We start from the raw sequence: 26,308 nt of genomic DNA, 5'->3' as shown, positions 1-26,308 counted from the left end.
TATGATTTAAGTTATCGGGCACCAAGGTCACCGGTGTAACACGTACAACAAAACGCCGTCTTTGTGGACTCTCGAGACAATAAATAAGCTGGAAAGGATTTGGTGAGCGAGCGGAGAATTCCGCGTGTTGCTTAATTAGATGTACGGACGACATCTGTTTTGAAAGGGAATCCACAACTCTGGCACATTAATTCTGTTGGTAATGAATGACTGGATGTCAACGTGGGCTGCAAAATCATCACAAGGGGAAGTGAGTGCGTCTTGTGTGCAATACAGTGACGCTTTTCCATCTGCTTGGCAAAAAATGCAGTCAAAACCGTCGCCGCGTAGTCGCCAGAATGAGGAGTTGTTCAAGATGGCCTCGTACTGATTGGAAGGCATTTTGAGTGAGGGAAATGGAACAAAGATGGAGTGGACATTATGCTGCTGAATCTTAGTTAAGGATGCTTCACAAGTGGGTGACAGTGTCATTAATCTCTTGAAATTACAAAAATACAACACAATGGCCAGCTGGTCTGAGAGAAAGACCCCTTTTGCTGCAAATATCTCATTATGGGAAAGTCCACACGTGTGTATTGGCAGTGTGATATTATATCTTGTACTAAGGGGGAAAAAATAAATCAGTCATTCAAGATCAGGGCCATGCTGTAAATTGATTATGATAATTATCAGGGTTCTAGGAAAACAGGGGACCCAAACGCAAGGGAATGGTGGATGATGCAGAATTGGACAGTGTTAATACAACCCCTAGCAAAAAAGTATGAAATCACCAGTCTCGGATGAGCACTCACTCAGACATTTTATCATGTATAACCAACTCAGATTGTAAGATACATCCTAGGATGCACTGGGACACATCAGTGATGTTCCTGAGATCATTGGGGGTTCGGGTCTTTCAACATCATACCCCCTCCCTTAGGTGACCCAGCCAGGGTTGATCAGACCCCAGCTTGTGTCCCAGTAGCATTTGCCCACAGATCGCTCCTCCTGATCCAGAGCCATCTAGAGGCTCTCTCTGCTGCCTCCATGGTGGTTTTGATCGCCTTCCTTTTTTCAGCACCTGTGATGCCCAGAAGTGTGAGCACCTTGCATAGTGAGTGACAGGCAAAGCCTCTACACCCCACCTCAATGGGCTCACAGCGTGCTTTCCAGCCTCCTCTCTGGCATTGGTCGACGAGCTCCTGGTACTTTGACAGCTTCCGCTCATTCGCCTCCTCTATGCGGTCCTCCCAGGGAACTGTCAATTCTATCAGTAGCACCTGCCTTGCCGATACTGACGTAAGCACAATGTCTGGTCTTAATGAAGTTGTTAAAATGTGTTCAGGAAACTTGAGTTGCTTGCCTAAGTCCACTTGGAGAACCCAGTCCACTGCTGAGGTGAGGAGCCCGGCAGCTGGTTTGGGCTCTGACTGAAGCTGCTGTCCCGCCCTAACAAAGGCGATCCTCCTCTTGTCAGGTTGTTGTTTGCTGCTGTTGTTTTTAGCCACGGCTTTAGCTATGGCTTCAGCAATCGTCTTCAGCACCTGGTCGTGCCGCCAACGGTAACTGGGCTGGGTAGGACGTCATAAACAGCCTGGACCATGAACTTAATGTGCTGGGGTTGTGCCTGCCTGATCTCAGACCAGGTCACCTTCCTCTCCAGGGTACCCTCCCACCTTGTCCATGCTCCCTGCTGCTGCATGCCCACCATCTTGCTGGTTCGTTCCTCCTCAACCTCTGCACGCACCTCATTCAGGACTAGCTGGCGTTTGTTCTTAGCGCATGCCTTCTCATAGAGAGGTTGGGGAAGGGCTCCGAGCCCAGCACGGCCGGTTGCCACTGCGCCTACCAGGGCCCTATGTCGCAAATGGGACTCTGCTACCTCAAGGCTTTCCTGAGCCCTCAACTTCCTTCCAGTTTGCACCACGATGCCTGCTGATGCCACTTTGGAGTCCTTGGAGTCGCGGTAGAGCAAAGCCTCTCTGGTACGAGAGACCCTGAAGTCCTCGTCCAGGCTGCTGAAAGGGAGCTGGAGCTTGCTGGTCTTCCCATATAGTGCCGCAGTGCATAGGCTGCGCGGAAAGGCCATCCATCGGCAGAGGTAGCAGCTAATCTTTCTCTCCAGAGTCTGCACTCTTGATAGAGGAACCTCATACACCAACAGGGCCCATAGTACTTGCGGTAAGACACAATGCTGGTAGATCCACGCCTTAAACCGTCCAGGTAGGCCAGACTTGTCTACGGCCGATAACCACGTCTCCAGCTCCTTGATGGTTATTTGGATAGCTGCAGTATCCCTGAGGCTATAGTCGAAGACCTTCCCCAGGCTCTTGACTGGTTTCTCTGTGATAAATGGAATTGCTGTGCCATCCACGAAGAAGCGGAACCTGTCAGTCAGTCTTCCTTTCTTCAGAACCATCGCCTTGGATTTAGTTGGTTTGAAGCTCATTCTTGCCCAGGAGATGAGGCCCTGGAGAATCCATCTTGTGCCGGGCACTGATGTAGTTGTGACCGTGAGATCGTCCATAAAGGCTCTGATGGGGGGCTGACGGGTACCAGACTTAGAGGGCCTCTGCACTCAGTTTCGGCTGCAGATAAGAAGCTTGAAAAAAAATAATGAATTAGTTCAAAAGTGCAGCTCTTTAGCATTCAAAAACACTAAAATAAATGAATAAAAAAAACAATGTGGTGGTCAGTAAATGTTACTTTTATAGAGCAAGTGCAGGGAAATATATATGTAGCACCAAATCTCACTGGAACAGCACCAAACAAAAGTTCCAGCATCATCACCTTGTCGAGTGCAAATTCTTGACTCTTGACAAGGTGATGATGCAGTGAGATTTACAAAGATGACAGCCTTGCTGTGGACCATTTATTTCAATTTCCACCACAGGTTTTCAATAGGGTTGAGATCTGGGCTATTTGCAGGCTATGGCAATGACTGGATGAGTCTTTGTCCAAGGAATGCTTTAACAGTATTAGCTCTGTGACATGATGCATTGTCATCTTGGATAATGACATATTTTCAATTGAAGGGATAAGAAAGCTGTCTAAAATTTCAATGTAAACTTGCATTTATTGGAGATTTAACCTCAGCCATCTCCCAAGTGCCTTTGCCTGACATGCAGCCCCATATCATCAAGGACTGAGAGAATTTAGTTTTTTTTTTTTTTTTCTCCCAGGCAGTCATCTTTGTAAATCTCACTGGAACGGCACCAAACAAAAGTTCCTGCATCAACCTTGTCAAGAGTCAAGAATCTGCATTGGACAAGGTGTCATGAGTCAAAAATCTGCATTAGACAAGGTGATGACGCTGGAACTTTTATTTGGTGCCGTTCCAGTGAGATTTACAAAGATGACTGCCTGAGTGAGATTTGGTGCTGCATATATATTTCCCTGCACTTGCTCTATAAAAGTAACATTTACTGACCACAACAATGTTTTTTATTCATTTGTTTTAGTGTTTCTGAATGCTAGAGTTGCCCTTTTGAACTAATTCATTGTTTTTTCAAGCTTTTTATCCGAATTTGTTCTACATGATAAAATGTCTGAGTGAGTGCTCGTCCGAGACTGGTGAGTCCATACTTTATGATAGAGGTTGTATATTTAACAAAATCTTCTCAATCAAAAAAAGTGATGGGTGAAATAACCACCCAGATAGCAAAATATAACCGGATGTGCCAGTTGTACCGCAAATTTCGGCCCAACTTCGTAAAACATATCCGCCCCAGTGGATTTGAACAATGGCCCAAACTCAGTAAGGAGTCACTTGCCCGATGAGCAACCAGTTTTGGGCCAAAACTGGTCCAAAGTAGCAGACACGACATTAATGTATGGCCCGGATATGGCACGTTACCTAATCTGGGCCAGATTTGTATCAAAACTTTTTCAGTATTAAATTTGGGGTCCATTTTGTCCAATGTATCATACTGTAATGTGTTTATTTTACAAATTCAATTTGTCTATTAAAAGCAGTAATGACAACACTACTTTTTCATGCCATTTATTAATGCTAACATATTAATGCAACCTACAACAACGTAACAACACAACATTGTTTTACCACAAAATATTGTAATTGGAACAAGCAACTCCACTTTAAAGATGACCAACTTTTAGACTGTAAACAATATATTGTATTTATTAAGGTTCTGGGGTAACGGGGACTTAATTCATTGACCATGAGAGGGAGTGGTAGATAGTGTCCGAGGAATCCGGTGGGCAGTGTGGTGATAGAACAAGTGAACGGGCAGGCAGGCGTCTTGCGGAAAACACAAGAATGAGCTCAGGGATTTTTTTTTTTTTGTCTTTTGGGGTCCAAAATGTTGATTATAGTTGGTCAGTGAAGAAAACAACAGTCTGGACATGAAGGTTATGGTCTCCTGATAAAAAGGAACCCAACCAGGCCATAGTGAACTACATGTTCTCTGAAATATAAAGTCAACATCAAAGCCATGCAAATTCGGACAAAATAGGCCCAAGGGTTAACACGCGGCATCTACTGAGTCAGTCAAACCACCAGTGTTCATTTGAATAATCTATGGTTTGGCTGTGTCCGCGAGAGACTAAAACGGCATTTAAACCAAAGGTAAATTTACTTAGATGAAGAAGTTCTGTAATATTCAAAAATTCATCACGTCAATGAGGAAAATTGGAATTTTAAAATGGCCCCACCTGGGGCTCAAATTCCCATGGAAGTCAAACGTGCCGCTCAAAGCCCAGAAATATTTGCAGGTTTGTGACCATGACGAGCATCATGACGTTTCAAATTTCCAAAAAAACACCTTTCAGACTAAAAATTATTAGCTCATGGAATCACTGACATACGTAGAGTACCTAAGTCAGGGGTGTCCAAACTTTTTGCAAAGGGGGCCACATTTGATGTTGTAAAAATGTGGAGGGCCGACCTTGGCTGACATCCTTTACGTAGAACAATATATTTAAGGAAATGTTAGCAAGCCATTCTGTGTGTCACATTTGCGTTATTATCTTTTTTAGTGCTGAAACGATGAATCGATTAACTCCAGTATTCGATTAAAGAAAAAAGATTTGAATTAAATTTTGCTGCTTCGAGTATTCGTTTAATTAAAGTAATACACTGCTCTCTAGTCTGCCTCATTTCACATTACTAAATCCAGCTGCTTCATGTTAAAACCAACATAAGCCAAGTTTTTCTTTAAATGTATACGTAATTTAGTTTATCGGTATATTTAGCAGGTTTTTTTTTTTTGTGTGGGAATATTTGTCTGGACCATTTGTCAAGAGCATTGTAAAAAAAAGCGTTAGTGTTTTATAGCATTTAAGCTAGCAGACATTTGCTAAGTAAGTTAGCCATTGTTCTTTTGTCAATCCTTATTTATTTTTTATACCGTTTGAGGCTCAGCTCAGGTTTTTTAATTTTTCATGTTCCTTATCCAAATACTTGATTATTCGAACTAACTTGTTCATCAATTAATCGACTACTAAAATAATCAATAGCTGCAGCCCTAATTTTTTAAATTAATAATTTCAACAATCTCGCAACTAGCCTTTGTGGCGTTCTCTTTCGACTCTCGGGCTCTTGCGAAATACTGCTGTTATATGTAATGTAATAATGCAATAATGCTGCTGTAAAATTAAACTAGCTTCAAGTTGCTTCAATTTCTTGCTTCTTCCCTGTAATCTTTTCGTACATGTCAGCGTGTCTTGTTTGGTAATATCGCCTTACATTGAACTATTTAAAAACAGCGCGCTGTCTCTTTGCAAATGAGGCAGACACAGCTGTTGCGTATTTTAGTGAAGAAATAGTCCAATTCCCACCTATCCCTGAAGCGTCGGCCATCGCAATCAACAGTTTTTGTTGAGTGTCGTCATTTTAGAAAATTGGGAGTAAAGGGTCACACGGGGTAATGTTGCTTAGAGTGCTGCTGCCTTTTAGTAGGTAAATGAGGAGCAGCATTTAGTGTGTAAGCTACTTCATATGCTGGTAGCAGTACTGCTGACCAATATATTAAGTCTATGCAGGCCAGATGTTAATGATTATTATGACAGAGGCTGGGGGCCGGATGAAATTTGACCGAGGGCCACATTTGGCCACCGGGCCGGACTTTGGACTTATCTGACCTAAGTAATAGTGTTTTTAAACTGCTTTGCATATCTTGACTTACAACATGTATCAAGCATTTTTTTTCCTGTATGTGGTCCTCAGTGTAAGACATTTGCAAACCCCTGAGCCAACCAAAAGACTCAAACCAGATCCATCTCTGACACCGTCAATCAAAATTGAGCAGTCTTTTCTCCAAGGCTGAATTTCTGCTGCCGTTCTCTGAATCGCCGAATAATAAGCAGGAATCTGCACCATCTAAAAACAGTTTTATTATTACTTTCACTTCTATTTTTGAGAAAATGTAACACAGCCTAGCTAAAAAAAAAAAAAACTCGTCTTGCATATTAACAATTGTGTTGTGTCCAGATGGATTAAAAATGTTTCCTCCCTGCGAGTGACAGTCCAGAGGGAGCACTTGGCACCTGGAGTGACAGCCTGCCATCAGCGTGCAAATATGCTAATATGAATTCTGATCACTCCCAATAGGCAAGGGACTTGGAGTCCATCACTGCTTCTTGCCGTTCTCCACACATGGCAGTGTCAAAGGGGGCACACTGCAAACGGAGTTGGCACCGCAGCCAAAGCCAAAACCTGCACTGACACTTCCCTCACCCTTCTTAAGTGATAATATTGCTTAATGTACTCCATAATGTGCTAAATGCACAGCTCTGCCCTCAAGATTTTAAGCCTGATGAGAAATTTCGATGACAAATCAAGCGCTTAAACTATGTCTGTCCTTCATTAGAGATGTCTGTGTGAGCGCCGGATGGTCAAAGGCTAATTACAACCAGGAGAAGAGGCAGAGTCACATTTTTAATTGGTGTAAATTTATGCAGATTTATTAGGGTTTTTTTCTTTTTTTTTTTTTTTTTGCAAACACAAATTCAAAAGGACAGCTCACTTGCTCATTCGTAGACAAGCTGCAAATAAAAGTGCATTAGCTGGACATAAAAATGAAACTTAGGGGGCGGTTTACATGGCGACTCTGCGACACAAAGACGCAATGACTGAGTTGCGGACTCGCCTCGCGTGCATATGGTGCCTTAAAAACTAATTAATCGTAATTCAAACCATCTCTAAAATATGCCATATTTTTCTGTAAATTATTGTTGGAATGGAAAGATAAGACAAGACTGTTATATACATTCAACATACAGTACATAAGTACTGTATTTGTTTATTATTACAATAAATCAACAAGATGGCATTAACATTATTAACATTCTGTTAAAGCGATCAATGGATAGAAAGACTTGTCATTCTTAAAGGATAAATGTGAGTGTATCATGTGACTAAATATTGCCGTCTAGTGTATTTGTTGAGCTTTCAGTAAATGACACTGTAGCAACTTATCTGTTCTGTCCAAATGCATGTTGGGAAGTGGTGCAACCATGACTGTGTATGGTGGCTGCAAATTCTATATCTTCTCTGCATTGGGTACGCTACAGGGTGTTAAGAAAAAGATCAACTCCTGTCATTCTTCCCCACGTTGCTTCCCACAATATTTATAGTTGCTGTGGGAGAGATGACAAAGCTTTTGCTAATTAAAATCACGGCCCCAATGAATGTTTGTATCTACTCCACTCACTTGGCACTGCCTCTTATCTCTGTATATAAGTAAAACGGTGCCATTGTAGGCGGTTTGCGGCAATGTACGAATGAGTCGTACCGCGAATGCGTTAACTGCGATAAATATTTTCACGTGATTAATTAAAAAACAATAATTACCGCCCGTTAACGCGATAAATTTGACAGCCCTACATTTAACAAAACAAAATAAATGCATTCATTTGGGATGAAATCCATAACTGATGCTACAACAATCTAACGATATACTGGCAAGCTGGGTGGCCAGTGGGGTGGCCAACCAATTTATAGGGGTGGCCATGGCCACCCCCTGGTGGCGCCACTGGGTTGAGGAGGGCTTCCTCGGCATGCATATCAAAGGCTCCTGCCGCGCGAGACCGTGCTGTTAACGTCAGCACTCGTACACGTCACATTGGGCGTGCGCAGCGCTGCTACTAAACATTAAAAACAGCAAATATGGCGGAATGTCAGCTTTAATAATATTTTTAAATGAAATATGTTGAATGTTTCAAAGAAAAAAAGGCCGCTTCGAATGGGCGGGCATATTTTTTTCCGGGCTGAGGGAGCTTGGTGGGGTCAAAGTGCATCATTCTCTGTCGCCCAGTAAATCTGCACTGCCCCCTAGGCAGCCCCCATCGTTTTCATGCGGAATTGCGACATTGTTCAAATGGAGATGCAAATGCAAATGCAAATTTGAAATTGCTCGTATTCTCAGAGAGTCACCATGTAAACGGCCCCCAGAGCAGTCAGAGGTCCGTGTATCATTTGTTCATTCCATATCGGCTTTAGAATCCAAAATCGGAAAATGGATAATGATTTGCCATTTCATTTCTCGTTTTCACATTAAAATTGTGAAAACTGATAACGACTCTATTTCATAATTTTTTAATTTGAAAATGAAACAAAAAAATCACTATCGTTTGACGTTTTCGATGCGGTGACCCGAAAGTTGTTAATGCAGTGATCCCTCACTACATTGCGCTTCAAACTTCGTACCCTCAGTCCATCGCGGATTATTTCCCCCCCCCCAATTAAAAAAAATAAAAAGTATTTTATACAGCTGTCACGATCCAATCACGTACTCTCTCACTCTCGCGCCTGCGTTTCTTGGTCAGGCAGTGCACTGGAGTTGCTTATTAAAGTTAAAGATGACTGACAGTTAAGGTTTGATCATGTCAGAGACGCTCGTAAGCCAAAACTTCAAAGCGCCGTATGCGTCAACATCGTTTAACTTGTTTAACAGTTGCTGTTGCAACTCATCATGTGTGAGTGAAAAGCTTGCACGGATTTGAGTGGACTTGCGCAATGAAGCATTTAGCGTATTGGCCCGAATATAAGACTGCCCTGATTATAAGACGACCCCCTCTTTTTCAAGACTCAAGTTTGAAAAAAATACTTTTTGAACACCAAATTAATTTTTGTACCGAAAATAATTACAGTACATCCGAAACAAATGAATATAACAATATATTTGAGAGAAAAAGCATGTTATTTTGCCTCATTCAAATCTTAATATCTGAACATTTAAATATGTAAACTAGAGATGTCCCGATCGATCGGGTCCGATCACGTCATTTTCAAAGTATCGGAATCGGCATAAAAATATCGGCCATGGCTTTTTTAAAGATATGTATATATATATATATATATATATATATATATATATATATATATATATATATATATATATATTTTTTTTTAATTAAATCGTTTTCTAAATGTATTTAACGTTACAGACATAATATGTTACACTCATCCAGAGTCTTTAGTTTAGGCTTAAGGTACCGATAAAGGCGGTAAATAATTAAAAAAATATATATCACGTTAAATATTTAACGCAATTAATGCATGCGTTGCACGACCCACTCACGCATTGACGCGCTCAATCTGCAATGGCGCCGTTTTCCCCATTTACAGAGATAAAAGGCAGCATTAAATGAGTAGAGTGAATTTTGACAGCCTTTGGAGCCTTTTTTTAATAGGATAAAGCCTTACAATCCCTCTCCCTAAGATTAGTAATATCATGGGAAGCAATGTGGGGAAGCAAGGTAGCAATTGATCTTTTTCGTAACACCCTATGTCCTTTCCCAACGCAGAAAAGATATATGAATTGGTAGCACTACGCACAGTCACGGGTCCACTTCCCATCATGCATTTGGGTTGAATGGCTGCAGTATCATTTATTGAAAGCTCAACAAATACACTAAATGACAATATTTAGTCACAATATACAAAGTCACAAGTCTTTCTATACGTGGATCCCTCTCACAGAAAGAATGTTAATGTAAATGCCATCTTGAGGATTTATTGTCATAATAAACAAATACAATACTTATGTACTGTATGTTGAATGTATATATCCGTCCGAGTTTTATTCATTTTTTTCTTAATGCATTGCCAAAATGTATATCATCAGGAAAAATCGGGAATGATTGGAATTGAATCGGGAGCAAAAAAAAAAAAAAAGCAATCGGATAGGGAAATATCGGGATCGGTAGATACTTAAACTAAAACGATCGGGAGCAAAAAAACATGATCGGAACAACCCTAATGTAAACTAAAGTGCAATAGCATTCGTAGATGAAATGCTTCTGGTTTTTGAAATGTAAATAAACCAATCTATTGTGATAAAACAACAAAATTGCAATAACTGCATTAACCATCAAAGTGAAGTCTAACTGTAGTCTTGAAACAAATCTGAATAAGGAAAAACATTGCAATAAAATAATGCAAACTGGTTAAACTTGAGAGTAGCTGAGATCTTTCATGACAGAGCATCGCTTCAATGATATCTGGCGCCGATAAGACGGTGTTTCCTGCATTGAAATAAGACTGAAAAAGTGAGAGTCGTCTTATGTTCGCGGTCTGGACATTATACCCATTCACGACGCTAGAGGGCGCTAGATATCATTGAAGCAATGTTCTGTCATGACAGATCTCAGCTACTCTTTTTAGTTTAACCAGTTTGCAGTATTTTATTGCAATGTTTTTCCTTATTCAGATTTGTTTCAAGACTACAGTTTCAGTTAGACCACTTTTATGGTTAAAACAACAAAATTGCAATAACTGCATTATACAAATTGATTGGTTTATTTACATTTCAAAAACCAGAAGCCATTCATTTACGAATGTGATTGCACTTTAGTTAACATATTTAAATGTTCAGATATTAAGATTTGAATGAGGCAAAATAATATGCTTTTTCTCTCATATATTGTTATAATCGTTTGTTTCAGATGTACTGTATTTTCTGGACAAAAATTTGGTGTTCAAAAAGTCTTTTTTTCAAATTTGAGTCTTGAAAAAGAGGGGGTCGTCTTATATTCGAGCCAATATGGTATTCTTTTACCTATCTGAACAATGCACAAGCACACCAGACAGTTAAGTCAAACAGGTTTAATAACGAATGCATAATTAAAGCTACTTTTACTCCTATTGTTCATAAATGCCTCGCTGCGTATTAATATAGCAGGTAATTCATTTGTAAAAACCTGCCGCGAATGGCACGGACTAATTTCCACTCGACGAAGCGAATCGGGGAGATGAAGAGCTTGCCTTTGGCCTCGGCATTGCGTGCTTCCACTCATCTTACATTAAGACGCAAGTGTCTCCTGCTGCCGCACCGTTTGGACTTTTGTCATTGATCTTCATTCTAAAATAATCTCTTACCATTTCTCATTGTGAGCCTGCAGAGAAACCTTTTCCATATCCACATTCATTAGCTTCACTCTGAAAATAGAACGGCTCAGGGAAAAAGGTGGACATGCCAGGCGCTTGCTTCCCAGAGCCTTTAAAATATGTCCTGCAATCAACCTTAAACACTCATGATATTCTTTAAGCTTTTGACCAGCTACATATTTCATGAAGTACTCCATAAGGCATAACAAAAAAACTAAAAAACCTGAATTCACAGTAAAATAGTGGAAGGTTTGGTTGCTAGATTTTTGCAGTTAGACATCCAGGGAAACCATAAAACAATACCATAATTTTTGGACTACAACCCCGAGCAAAACGTATGGAATCACCAGTCTCAGACAAGCACTCACTCAGACATTTTATCATGTAGAACAAACTCAGATAAAAAGCTTGAAAAAATAATGAACTAATTCAAAAGTGCAACTCTTTAGCATTCAGAAACACTATAAGAAATGAATAAAAAACATTGTGGTGGTCAATAAATGTTACTTTTATAGAGCAAGTGCAGGGAAATATATATGGAATCACTCCATTCCGAGGAAAAAAATATGGAATCATTAGAAACAAACAAAGAAATAACAATCAAAACACATCTCTAGTATTTAGTAGCACCACCGCTGACTATTATGACAGCTTGCAGTCTCTGAGGCATAGACTTGATGAGTATTCATCAATTTGGTGCCAACTCTCTTTGATTGCATTTGCCAGATCATCCTTGCAGGTCAGAGCCTTGCTGTGGACCATTTTTTTCTATTTCCACCACAGGTTTGCAATAGGGTGGAGATCTGGGCTATTTGCAGGGCATAACATTGACTGGATGAGTCTTTCGCCAAGGAATGCTTTAACAGGTTTAGCTCTGTGGCATGATGCATTGTCATCTTGGAAAATGACATTTTCAATTGAAGGGATAAGAAAGCTGTCTAAAACTTTCATGTAAACGTGTGCATTTATTGACGATTTAACCACAGCCATCTCCCCAGTGCCTTTGCCTGACATGCAGCCCCATATCATCAAGGACTGAGGGAATTTTGATGTTTTCTTCATTGTAAATCTCACTGGAACAGCACCAAACAAAAGTTCCAGCATCATTCACCTTGTCCAATGCAGATTCTTGACTCACCAGCATCACCTTGTCCAATGCAGATTTTTTTTTTTTTTTTAACAAAGGGACCTACACTTCCAAATGTTTTAGTAGTTTTTGAAAACATAGGTTAGAATCGAACGTTGTATCATGTGAACCAATCCACACAAAAGTTAGTATACCGTAATTTCCCGAATATAAGGCGCACCCGTGTATAACGCGCACCCCAAATTTACTTGTAAAATCTAGGGAAAATTATTGTACCCGTGTATAACGCGCACCCTAATTTTAGCACCAATAAATAGAACAATACAATATAACAGAGCACGTGTACAGATACAGAAATGTCATTTTACTGACTGGTGAAACACTTCACAAGCATAGCACATTGGTAGTTCAAAACATTACCGTAAACTGACAATATGTACGGTAATAATTATGATCTAACAACTTCTTCAACTTACCAGAATCCAGGAGAAAACCAAAAAGATGTGACTTTTCTTTTAAAGGCTGCTGTATAACTTGCTTGTTTCATCATGATGAATAAATGTTTCTTCCATGGATTGATACGGTAAAATAATAGTGGTGATTTAGATCAGAAATCCGAACAGTGCATCGCTGTTGACTAGACTAGACTAGAACTATTGTTATTTGGATTTGAGTTTCCTAAGGGACAGATACTGTATAGTTGACGGACACTGGAAGTCTGTTGTGTTACCGCGTTTGTTACGGTCAGAGTTGCGGAGCGTCAATAAACGTTGACTCAAATGAGTTCAAGAAACTAAATTCTGTGCTTTATGAAGAGTGAAAAAAGCAGAATTTAACACAGATGAAATCATTCGACCAGTCAGAGTGAAGTATTACTGTGTAGCGAGTTGTAACAGAATTCACCGGCGAAACTTAGATTGGCATGTTGTATAGTTCCCGGGGGGAGGTATTTTGTTGAGGGAACAGCCGGAAAGATAGTTATATTCCGCGGGTTGCATGTGAGACAGACATTGCTACCGTATTTTGTTGCAGCCTAAATGTCAATAAAGCAACGCGGATTAGCTCCATTGTTTGATACTCCGCCTCCTTCCCTAGCTCGCCACAACCGAAACAAAATGCTGACGTCACGTACCGTAATGGTTGGCAACGGATCTCCGCATACGTTTCTTCAACACAACATGGCCGTGTCAATTAAAAAAAAAAAAAAAAAATCTGTCTTTTTATATATATATATATATATATATATATATACTGTATATATTTATATTTTTGTCTCCATCCCTATATCCCAGTACTTCTCAAAAAGTGGGGCGATGCCAGGGGGAGCACATGTGACCTCGGGGAACATGTTTTTTTTTTTTTTTGCCGTACTGGAATAAAGTGTACTTGCACATCCACTCAGTGGGTGGCAGTGGCGCTCTCATTTTCAGAGTGCGCGCAGTATTTTTGAACTAAGCAAGAGCACTCAGCACACAGAAAAGAGATATGAAGAGCTGTGCGCTGCTGCCGTTTTCGAAAGCCGTTTTCCGGCCAGACTCACTCATGCAGTGACCCACTGTCTTCTCCGGTTCTCACGTCTCTGCCCGAGAAGTGCCATTTTCGGCTTAAGATCGTCACGACCGCCCTCACCTACGGTTCTCCCTCAGCCGCCGAGAATGCGCTTTTTTCGTGCCGTTTGCCTTTTTCTTTTAATACAGTGGGTGGTGAGGAAAGACCACTGTTTACTGTGTCTAAAAAATAATTATAGCGGACAGCCGGAAGCCAAATCAATTATGACGCCACTTAAAAGACATTCGACCCCAATCTCATTAATAAGCCCCTTTATTGTTTTTTGGCAAAAACGTGCCGAATATTGCCAACAATCGTCCTGCTTTGTCAGTGTTATATCAGTAAACCAGTGAGCATTGTTAGCATGCTCAATGCAAAATAACCCACACCACTGCAAAGGAGGTGATACTGTGAGCAGCAAAAATAAAAACTGTCCTTCTGTCCAAAGACACTTTTTTAAAATTTTATTCAGTTTTGTTTTTTCGGTCAAATTTTTTGGCATATGGTCCTCATGAGTGACTGTTTCTAATCAATTTGAATTTGGTATTATTTACTGATTTTATTACGTTTTATTTTTCTGTATCAAATGGTCAAAAATGTACCTTGAGTGTATTTTTACAGTTTGGATGTGACTTTTTTTTTTTTTAATTCAGGCAAATTGATGCGTGTTAAGTCTTTTCTGTTACAAACAAAACAATGTTAATAAACTTATACTTTATTATAAGTTGATCTGTTACTTTTTCTCTTTAATAGAAAAAAAAAAGGACACAATGTTAGGCAGCTGCATATTTATAAATAGTAATTTTATAGACAAATGATACTACTTACAGTGGTGGCAGAGAGTTTGGGGGGGGGCGCGAAACATTTATGTCTTCCTTGGGGGCGGGGCGTAACAGAAAATAATTGAGAAGCACTGCTATACCCGTTTATAATGCGTACCATGATTTTACAAGTTGATTTTAGGTGAAAAAAAGTGCGCGTTATATTCGGGAAATTACGGTAAGTCAATACAGATTTATTTTTGCTTTGATCATTTCGCCTTTCAATTATTTAGGTTCATATTCGTGAGAAATGTGGCCCTGATTCCCGTTCAATAATATGTTTGGTCTAATTAATGTCCCGCCCCCAGCAAAAAGTGTTCATGCAGGTTATCATGTTATATTGTCTTTACCAATTTTGAGACGAAACCTACGCCCTTGCCGTACAACTAAGCATTACACTCAATCGGACTTACAACACATCACCTCACGGCATAAATGTGCAACACAAATATGTTTTAAACAATGCTCGCCAATTTGGCGTGGATGAGCGGGAACAAGGACTATCCGCAGCTGCAACAGGAAAGCTACGAAACAGCCGCGCATGTAGCGGCTCCAGCCTATCGCTGGAACCCTCCAGAATGAAGGAAAAGTACTCGGTTGCATTCACGTCTCAACAGATGGCTGCACTCTGCTCGAATGTGCACCAGCATTCCTCACGCCTTTTTCAGTCCCAAAACTTAGCCCAGTGTTGTTTTCGTCAACCATGACTATAACAACAATATTTCATCAACAAACAATTTTTTCATGGCGATGACAAGGCGATAACGAGCTATAAATGTGTCTTGGGGGACTAAAACATAACAAGATGAATGACAGTTTTCGTCTGACAGGACGAGAACAAGACGAAAATGCACCATAGTTTCTGTCACATGTTCACAATGTGTGACATTTTATGGGTAGTTAGCTTGGGATTGGTCTAGCAGTGTCCGTTTCTGTCACTCATGTGACTTACATTAGGCTAATGCTAACAGCGAGCGTCCTCTTAAGCTCTTGGACAACTTTTTTCTTTTACACACAGTTCGTGGTGTCCAGGTGTGTATAATTAATTGAAAAAAGTGTACCGTTTTCCTCCTGAGTGTGTATTTACAACAAGTTGGTGAGATTTGTAGATCTATAATATGTGATCGCTGTCAAAGTTCATTCGAAACTGTTGGAATCCTTCATATTTTTATTTTTAGAGTAAAATGGATGAATTTTACAGACGGAAACATTACGCCCATTACATGTCGACTAAGATTAGATGAAACAAAAACTAGACGAAGACAAACACATTTTGAAATTACTGAAATATTACTAAGACTAATAAGTATTATCGTCCAAAAGACTAAGACAAAAATTAAAAGGACTGCCAAAAACAACACTGCTTAGCGTGTGTGACACGAGACCAAAACAGGAAGTAGCTGAGTGGTTACCATGGAAATGAACGCGTAGTGCGAACCCTTGTGACATTTTCTATTCAAAATGCTCTTCGTAGATGACTACAATATTCTTCATTCTACATACTGTACATTATGAGGCAATAACAATAGTAACGCACAGACACTAAGGAAACCAAATTTAACTAGATAACTGGTTTGGAAAAATGAGCGAGTTTGATTGCTCGTTACTGAAAGAAAGTACTCAGATTAGTGACAACACTGGTTAGGATCCATATTTACCGATTTGCCGTTCCATCAAGGTATTAGTGCAACACTAGTTTTAACCCATGCTGTCACTGCTGCAGTCAGATGTGCTAACCACGGAGCCAACAGCAGTCTGTCTTCACCTGCCAGTACACTATTTCGAGCTCTTAGGGCGTCATGCTTCCATACTCTTCTACACAGACAGCACTTCCACTAACTGGTCTGCAGTAGCTCAGTAGTTAGTATGCTTGACTGCCAATACAATTTTAAATCCCGACTGAAGAAAGGGTACAAAGAAGAAGCAATGTGATGTCACCACCATCAAGTTTAGTTACCTGTCAGCAGTGCTTAATTGGTAAATCATAAGGTGCCGGAACGCAAAGTACATATGACAGCGCAGTGATGACGAGACAAGCACAGGTGACGGAACATGCGCCGATAATTGTGCTGAAAACAACACGCAAATGCCCACTTGCCATGCTGTGGTACTTATAAGCCTCAATTTCAGCTAATATCCGTGGTATAAATTAGAGGTGTGCATCGGCACTGCGCTCACGATTCGATTCGATTACGATTCGGAGGGCCACGATTCGATTCTGTTCGATTCGGCAATGCATTAAAGCCCGGGATGCATTAAAATTCTAAAGCAAAGCATATTTTTCGTGAATCATGAGTCGACACAAGCGGTCACACATTAAACAACTTTTTATTGGCATTTAATTAGTGCTTTGAATGAGACCAGGTTTTTCTCTTTTTTTACACACAGTAGCAGCCTTTCACACAGTGCAACATCTGAACTCCTGTGCAAAATCAGTAATAACAGTCACTGTATTTTAGTCACAACGACCCATCAATAAAAATATACAAGTAAATATAAAAGAAAACGACAAAGAAAACATTGTAGTGCAGCAGCATCTTTATCGCAATATCAATCCAGGGATCAGTTCAGTTGCAAACGAAAACAACTAAATTGCACTGTAGAACCAAAGTAAAATGCAGGCCTAGCCCACTATAGGTTAGATTAGGCCTAAAAATCCAGCCCAACCCGACACGGCCCGCTGGTATTGAAGCCCGACCCGGCCCGAGCCCGATCAATTTACTAGATTTGCAGGCCCAGCCCGAAAAACCAGAATTTTTTCTTCTTTTTTTTGTTGGAGTGACGCAGAAAAAAAAAACGCAGCAGCAGCAGCAATTTATTTTCATTTCTTCGAGTTGACAGAAAAAACGCAAGTTTTCTTAATGTTTAAATAGTCTACATATTTTTATGATCATTATAAAAGCATTTACACAACCAAATAGGGCTGCAGCTATCGAATATTTTAGTACTCGAGTAATTACTGAAAATTCTATCGATTAATCGAGTAATCGGATATAACAAATATATTTTTAGGTGAAAAGCAATTATAAATATACATGAGAAAACAAGACATTTCATCTAATCTTGAACCATTTTCAGTCAATGTCTTTATTTTCGATGAACATTGTTGAAAACAGCCGACAATTGCATCTCAGATGTAACTAGAATTAAAAAAAAAAAGAAAAAAAAAATAATTCACTGCTTTCACTCAAAAAACCTTTAGCTCTTATTAGAAAAAAAAAAAAAAAAAAAGTACAGTATATATACCTAAAAATGCCGTTACGCTTGATAACACACATCACTTAAAAAGTTAGGATTTTTCCCACGTTTTTCAATTGAATTTAGATTTGTGTCAAGCCATTTTTAAGTTGTGGTTAAGTTTTAAGTTAGTCCAAACTGTAAGTCCTGATAGGATTTTGAGTTTTTGCAGTGTTCAAAATAAATGTATGATACAGGCTGTATTGGAGCACATTAGGGACCAGTGCTACTTGGTGTTTTATCCAGCAATGACTGCCGAGCTAAAATTGATAGTTAGCATTATTGAGTTTTTATTTTACACCCTCATCACTCCACAACGCTATGTTATGTTAAAGCCTGTATGTAAGACACGTTAGCCACGCATCGACAGTGGTCATAATTAATAGAAACCTAGCCCTCCGCAGGGCTAACGTTACGTGAGCTAATGACAGTAACGTTAATCTTATTTATTAGTGCTTGGAGCTCTTTATTAGCGCTTAGCGCTCTACTGCTTTAAGATGGCGGCTGTTTACTAACGCTGCCCAGACGCGGCCGAGTCTGTCCTTTCGCATCTAGTTCAACATACATGTGATCTCTATGAGACTCATCAGACGCTACCTGCTACCAACGTAGCATCGTGCGTGCTAGTATTTAGCAACGTCGGCATCGTTTGTAGAGGCTGCCGGCTGCAGTTAAGTTTTTTTTTCATCAGCGCGTTGTCCCGCATTAAAAGTAGTCCGAGCAAAATGTGATGCTTAGAGCTGTCAAAATAATGATTACTTGAGGTGAATAAAATTACTCGGATCAGTTTTTAAACTCTAGTTACTCGAGTATTCGTTTCAGCTCTACAACCAAATAACACCAGGAAAGTTTAAAAAAGCGTGCGGTTTTGCAGACACAGAGGAGAGGATTCAAAAGGATCACATTTGTGTGTGTGTAAATAAAAGTCTTTCGTAACGATTTCTCAGTTAGCAGAAAAAAATGTTTTCTTAATGTTTAAATAGTCTACATATTTTTATGATCATTATAAAAGCATTTATACAACGAAATAACGCTGGGAAAGTTTAATATAAAAAAAAAAAAAAAAAACATGCGGGCCACGGCGTTCATGGGCGTGCACAAGCAAATGCACAATACAGAGAGCCTGCTCTCGGTTTTATCCCCCCCTTTTTTTTTTTTAAATAATTTATTAGTCCGGCGCGGCGGCCCGATCCGACACAAACGTGAATGCTTAACATTTTGGGCACGACCCGACCCGAATATCGGGTTCGGGCACAAGATTTAACCTCTAAGAGATAAGACATAACATAACAATGGCTGAAGCGGAGAAAGAGTGAGCGAGAAAGATTATTGATGCATCTAAGACATTTAAGCAGACATCTGGAGACATTTTGGCTTCTACGAGGTTGGTGGGAAACTTGACCAGAGTTATGCCGTGTATAAAAAATGAAACATGAGAATAATAATACAAATGGGGAAACCAAATCCATTGCATCACCGGAATTGCACAGGGAAGATTTTTTAACGTACTTTTATATTTTAAAATGCGCTGAATCGATTCGGCTTGTTGCCCTCATCGAATCGAATCGTCCATGCCCCACATCGGGATGCATTGCCGCATCGATTATTGTTGACACCACTAGTATAAATATTATGACAACAATTTACAATTATTTAGGCTATACTCTGCACAGCACGGGCAATTGCCCACATAACCACAGGTGGGACTTACAGTAACGTAGAGTCTAACTTGGCCCCAAATTGTTCAGGCCAAACCCGAATTTCCCATAACGGTACTGGCCTGTTGCTCTGGCTGTTGATGGTCCACCTGGCTGACTGCTGGCGCTGTAGCTAGCCCCCACTCCGGGTGACGCTGAACCTGACCAGCTCCTGCCACGGTAGCAGCCTCCTGCCCCGGCTTAGCTGGCTGTCTGTGAACCTGTTTAGCTGCTGCATCTAGTCCTGCCCGTTAACATGATCACTGCAGCTGTCGCCGGTTGTTGCTTTTCTGACTGGTTTTGAACCATATTCCTTCTATTTGAAAAAAGACAGTAAATGCAACTGTCTTTTTGGCATATTCAGAGGCGTCGCGTCCCGTTAGGCAAACCAGGCAATTGCCCCCAGCCAGCAGGGGCCCCCTGAGGGCCAACTGATTTATCACACGCAGCTTTAGCCAGTGAAAGCTTTGTGTCCGAGTTCCCTGAAGGGGCCCCTTCACTCGCTCTACACCCCCAGCCCCTCACGTGACTTTGAGAGGCGATTTGGCTTTTTTTTTTTTTTTTTTTTATTAAAGAGAAGTTATCCTTCTGGAAGTGACAAAAGTAAGAATAAAAAAGCAGAAGAAAAGGAAGCCAGACAGCGGTGAGTTTACTATGTTACTGTAGTTCTATGTCTAATGTAGTAGAAGCCGGGCACTTTGAGTGTCCTAAAAAACGATCTATGAGACCGTGGCGTTATTATACTATTATTAAATATGCTATTGCTCCAAGTCCATCTGTCCCCCTTACTTGCACACGCTCGAAGGGCCCCATGTTGCTTGTTGGCTGGGGCCCCTTGCTACGCCTCTGGGCATATTGAAATACCAATTGATCCTGGCTGCCTGCTCCCCAGATGCTGCAAATTTGAAAAGTTTTTTCCATTTCATGGGCGTGACTTTCCCACTTTCAAATGACGTTAAATCTTTATAAACAACATGCAGTTCTTGGGATTTGTTCTGCAAATGAATTTATGCATATTAATATATTTTATACTGGAGTGTTCGTAACTATGCACGGTCCCTTTAAGAGACGCTGGGACTGGAGAGCTGTGAGGTAGTAGGACGCGAGGGGGAGACGGGCAGGGTGTTATATTGCTGCCTCTAGTTTGAGCTAACAATGACATAGACGGGCAAAATGCAAAAGTGGTCAAATGTGGTGGCAGTCCGCCGTTATTGTGTTTATTGTTGCCACAATCAAGTGGACAAAGTCATCAAGGACTCCTCTCCTTCTTTCCCCCCATTCGGGGCTATTACAGTACAATACATTTTTTAAAAACGTTTTTTCAGAATTTTCTCCAGTTAAAATGTGGAGAAGACAGAGGTGATCATTTTTGGGCCAAAAAAGGAAAGGTCAAAGATAACCAGGCAACTTAGCACAATGTCACTTACAGCTACAAATCAAGTCAGAAACCTTGGTGTAATTATTGACTCAGACCTAAACTTTGATAGCCATCTAAATTCCGTCACTAAATCCGCTTATTACCAACTAAAAAATATAACCAGAATTAAGGGGCTTCTGACTCAACAAGACATGGAAAAACTTATGCATGCATTTATTTTCAGCAGATTGGACTATTGCAACGGTATATTTACGGGTCTTGATAAAAAAATCAGTCAGGAAGCTGCAACTAGTACAGAATGCTGCAGCCAGAGTCCTCACAAATACAAGGAAGCTGGACCACATTACACCGGTTTTGAAATCGCTACACTGGCTTCCAGTGAGTCAAAGGATAGACTATAAAATACTACTGCTCGTCTACAAAACACTTAATGGCCTTGGACCAAAATACATGCTTGACTTGTTAGATTCCTATGAGACATCTAGACCCCAAGGTCGTCTGGAACCGGTCTTCTGCATGTTCCAAGAACAAGAACCAAGCAGGGTGAGGCAGCATTTAGTTATTATGCTCCTCACCTCTGGAACAAATTACCTGAACGTCTGAAGTATGCTCAAACTGTTAGCTCTTTTAAATCAGGGCTAAAAACGCTTTTGTTTAGCACTGCATATCCATAACTGGCTATATATTTCAATCTACCTGCTTTCTATTCCTCTTGTGCTTATCTCCATTGCTGATTTCAATTATTATTAGTAGTAGTAGTTTTTGTTATAGTTGTGTTTTATTTTTATTTATTTATTCTTATTCTATTTGTGATTAAATGCGATCTTTTGTCTTGGTTCTTACGTTGTATTGATTTAAATGTGATTTTTATGATCTCCATGAGATGTAAAGCACTTTGAATTGCCTTGTGTTGAATTGTGCTATATACATAAATTTGCCTTGCCTTTTACATTATTATTATTTTCATACACGAGAGGTGCCGCATCTGCCCAAATAAGTCCCGGAACATAGGGAGGCCAAAATCAAAAGCTGCCGGATCTTGTTCCGGCAGGATCACATTTACCCCTGCCTGTCGGTTACGGTATAAAACAAAACGATGTTAAATTTATACTATCATGATCTTCAGTAAAAAAAAAAAATAATGAAAATTTACCGAAAAATTGACAGCTACCAAATTTTTACGTCATTTCATGCTTTTCCTGTTTTTTTAATGACAAACTTCTAGCAAACACAGTGTACTTCACTGTCGAAATGTCATCCATCTCTTGTAGGTTTCCCGCATGTTACCAAGCTCTACCCTTCACTTTTACGCTCATGTCTCCATTAAAGAACATCCGCATAGTGAAGAGGTCAGACAATGAAAAGGTCTCTTCAACATTTCTCAGTCAACACGCAAGTCCTACTCTGTCCAGACCGCAGGCGAAGACAAACAAGACAAAGGAGCATTTTATTCATTTGTGGCAAATTATTTGGAAAAATCAGATAATGTTCCTCCTTTAGGGCGGGCAGATGACTTTACAGCATTTCAATTAGCGCACCTCTGATTGTAAGGTCTGAAATAAGACAATTGATCACATCTCTCCTCTTTTCTTGCCCAAAAGAACCTCTTAAAATATTCAGGTAGATTATGAATGGTTACACCCCTATCTATTTATATCCACTTTATTGACAGTATTACATTTATATAGTGTCAAGGTGAGGGTTTTAATTTAACACCACCGCGGACCTGCTCGGAATATTTAGCAAAAGACTGATTTAGGAACGTTGATTTACATATATGATCACTCTTCACAGGAAGCTGGCCTTACACGGGAATTCTACTTCAGATTTGCAACCGCGTCCAATTCTCTAATAATCACGGACGACCTTGCGAGAGAAATTCCCAGCAACGTCTGGCGCGTTGCTCCTGTGATATTCCGTCAGTCTGCCTGACTGTCAACGTGTCTTTGATAGGCTGATCTCTCTCTTTGCCCTTCCCGCTCAGACGGCTAACATAAAAGGAAGGATGTTTATGATGGACAGACAGCTTTTTGAAAGCGAGGCGTCACGCGGCGCCGGATGGGAGGGATCCGAAACGGGACGGCCGCGATGTGACGAGACAGACAGGAACATCCTTCTCGTCATGTCAAGATGTCAAGCGGCGGGAGTCTTAGCGGGGAAAGACAGGATCATCAGTCTCCCGAGTCGAGCGAGAATTGCAGGGAGGGCGTCGTTTCTGCCGTTTCCTTTTCTTTATTTTGGACAGTGGGTAGTCCTTTCAAGGTGATCGCTAACTGGCAGTCCGGAAAATCTTGCCAAAATTTGCAACTTGTCAAACGAGTTAGATCTGAACTACGACCCTACGTAGCGGTTGCGTCTTGGATCATTCACAAAGAGGTTGGCGTCACCTTGACGGAGCCGGCGAACCAAAAAGTTACCGTTTCAACTGTTGTTGTAGTGACATATATGACCATTTTATCAGAAAATGGCAAGGGTGTAACGGTACATGTATTTGTATTGAACAGTTTCGGTACGTGGTACTCGGTTCGGAACGGTGGCGTACCGAACGAGTTTCTGACGTAATGTAACTAGGGCTGCAGCTATCAAATAATCGATGCACTAGTTAGTTCGAATAATCGAGTAATCGGATAAGGAACTGAAGGAAAAGGAACCATTTCTCGTCGGCACCGTCTAACTGTTTGCATTACTCGAACACACGTAATATAATTAACCAGAGAATAGCATCATTTCTAATATGTACTGTAGTACTGCACCTAATATAAAATAAATAGCACAACATAATTTAATGAAAAGCAGCATAGATACACAACGACATCTTATCATAGAAGCCCAACATATGCGTCACGAGCAAGACTGACGCACCAAAAACAGTTCTGCAAGGACAAAGCGCTCTTTGTCCTAAAACAAGTAGAGCCAGCCCGATAACAAAGTTGATTGCGGGCGCTTGTGACATCAAGACCAGCGTCGGTCGCTGTGGCAACCACATCCCATCCACGCACGAACCTAAACAGCTCGAAACCGGCCAGAGAGGGATGATCCCAAAGCAACGCCCGGACACACCTTCGGCCGGCCCAAGGACTTAAAAAACACTGGACACTAAGATAACACAGATTTTTGCTGCTCAGAAAAATGTAGCCTTGTTTTGGATCCAGAATTGTCCCTCCGTCGTCTGTTTTTGCCTTGTTTTTTTACCATTGTCGACGAATAAATTGTCAACCTGCTTTTGGCGAGTCTTTTTCAAACTTTTGGAACATGGAGTCAGTACTAAGGGTTAATGTCAGAGAGAACGCGCGAAGTTCCGCCTTCCCGGTTGGCGCGTGCGGAGGCAGCATCGGCAGAGTGGCACTTTGTTCGGCTGTTGCCGTTTTCCGTGCGCCTTGCGGGAGAATTTCAACAGAACATAAAAAATTAAAATACCTGAGATGAGCCTCAAACGTTTTTTTTATGAGGATCTATGTAAATCAAAAGAACAATTGGCTAACTTACATAGAAAAAGTCCGCTAGCTTAAATGCTATAAAATGCTAAAGTTGTTTTTTTTTTTTTTTTTTTTTACAATGCTCTATACAAATGGTTCAGACACATATTCCCACAAAAAAACTGCTAAATAAACCTATTAACTAAATTATGAATCTATTAAAAAAAAAAAAAAAACATTAGCTCAAACAAAACTTAGCTTACGTTGGTCTTAACAGGGAGCAGTTGGATTCAGCCATGTGAAAAAGAGGCAGACCAGAGGGTCATGTCTCCACCCTAACCAATAAAACTAAATACAAACACTTTCAAAATAAACCATTACGACGCCAATTTAATTAGACGAATACTCGAAGCAAAAAAATTTAATTCGAATTTTTTTCCTAATCGAATCCTCGAGTTAATCGATTAATCGTTGCAGCACTAAATGTAACCCTTACTTTTCGAGGCTGTGAGTCGATCGGGTTAGTTACTTTGTGTAGATTATATTTACTCCGTCTTCTCTTCCAACACTGTAGGACACTAGTATAACCCAGAAACGTCAACAGAGCGACAACGTGGCCGTCGCGAGAACGTAGTGAAACGCGGGCGTTAAAGTCAAATCAGCCAATGCACACCAGTCGCAGTGCGGCCGCGTGTTAGACGCGTCTCAGATGCGGCTCAACACGACGCACGCGAAAAGAACTGCAGAGTTTATTATTTGACTTGAGATGCGACCCTCCTGCGTCAATACTACTACCGGTAGCTAGGATCAGGCAGACTGGAAGTCACTCGTGTAAAAATACGGTGGATCCGGTTGATTTTCAAACTAATATGCAATCGTAACCCACTTTTTGAGTCCATTGGATCTCGAGCGGTAGATAGGGGCACAGTGGACTTGTCTTTGTTGATTTACTGTCGTGTTCTCTGCTATAATAATAACCAACACGGCCCCGTGTTCAATACAAAACCCTCCTACCACAACAAAACAAATAGGAACTAAAGTTATACAACATAAAATATACAATATAAATCAATATTACATCACATTTGTAAAATATAAACACATAATAAAATAAATAATAGCCCATTTAAAGAAAATACATTGAAATGAGCCAAAACACCTGTAATTAAATAATAAGAATAATACACAGATCCTGCTCACACAATCAAAATGGACTCGCTGCTCAGCCTTCACCGTGTATAGATGCACTCTGAGCTCCTGAAGCATTCTTGACTGGACGCTAAGTTACTAAACCCAGATTGTTGATTGTGTTATTGTACAGTTTTGATGTATGTTCCATGCCTGAATGTGCGTCTTTAGTTGTATGGGGGACGGGAAACTGATAAGCATATGCTTCATCCCGTCCGCCTTTGTCTTCTTCGGTTCCTTCAGGCAAATCATATCACATTTTGTAATTGTCAATGATACCGACGATGATGACAATAAAATTCCATTCCAATTCCAGATTTATTAATTTCTGTGTGGCGCTTTAACTTGAGAAAATCCACTAATAAAGCTTTTGAAAACCGTTCGTAAGAAAAAAAAAATGATTCACTGAGGCATTTCATTTGGAAAATACATGTTAAAATCTTTGTCATTGGGATTACTTTTCTCTTTAGCACAGGACTTCTTTTCAGAAAGAAAGCTGACCAATACGCAGGGTCTGAAAGGCAAATTGTTGTTTGATTATCTTTAAATACCCGCTACTTTTTGAGCAGAAATCTAGCTTTGTATAGGCTAATGTTCCTATTGTTGA

The sequence above is a fragment of the Corythoichthys intestinalis genome, chromosome 5, assembly GCF_030265065.1.
Source record: "Corythoichthys intestinalis isolate RoL2023-P3 chromosome 5, ASM3026506v1, whole genome shotgun sequence".
In the NCBI taxonomy this organism is placed as follows: domain Eukaryota; kingdom Metazoa; phylum Chordata; class Actinopteri; order Syngnathiformes; family Syngnathidae; genus Corythoichthys; species Corythoichthys intestinalis.
This window is presented reverse-complemented; position numbering follows the sequence as displayed.